This window comes from Penaeus monodon, chromosome 33 (genome assembly GCF_015228065.2).
Source record: "Penaeus monodon isolate SGIC_2016 chromosome 33, NSTDA_Pmon_1, whole genome shotgun sequence".
NCBI lineage: Eukaryota > Metazoa > Arthropoda > Malacostraca > Decapoda > Penaeidae > Penaeus > Penaeus monodon.
Window position 1 is genome coordinate 5151401 of NC_051418.1, and position 272 is coordinate 5151672.

The window sequence follows — 272 nt, forward strand, 5'->3', positions numbered from 1 at the left end:
ACCCACGTCAGGGCAGACGTAAAAAAAATTAAGCATATCATTACTTGGCAATTTTGATTTGTATCTCTCTTCTGCACTTTTCATCAGCAGATCAAACCGTTCACCCAAACCAACTTCTTTTCAAGGGCTTCTGCCGACCCTCGACGCCATTCATTCGCGGCTCCACCTAATAACAGCTTTTACAACATTTGATCAACTCACCTGGCTGAAATGCCCTCACCCCACCCCCCCTTGACTTACATCAGTTCACTTGAAAAAAGACCTTTCCTGAA

General features: G+C 44.5%; 1 protein-coding gene across 1 annotated transcript in view; it reads right to left on the reverse strand.

The window, feature by feature from the left end:
* LOC119594224 (discoidin domain-containing receptor 2-like) overlaps positions 1–272 on the reverse strand; it is a 7055-nt gene that overhangs the window by 1762 nt on the left and 5021 nt on the right. The window lies entirely within an intron of this gene.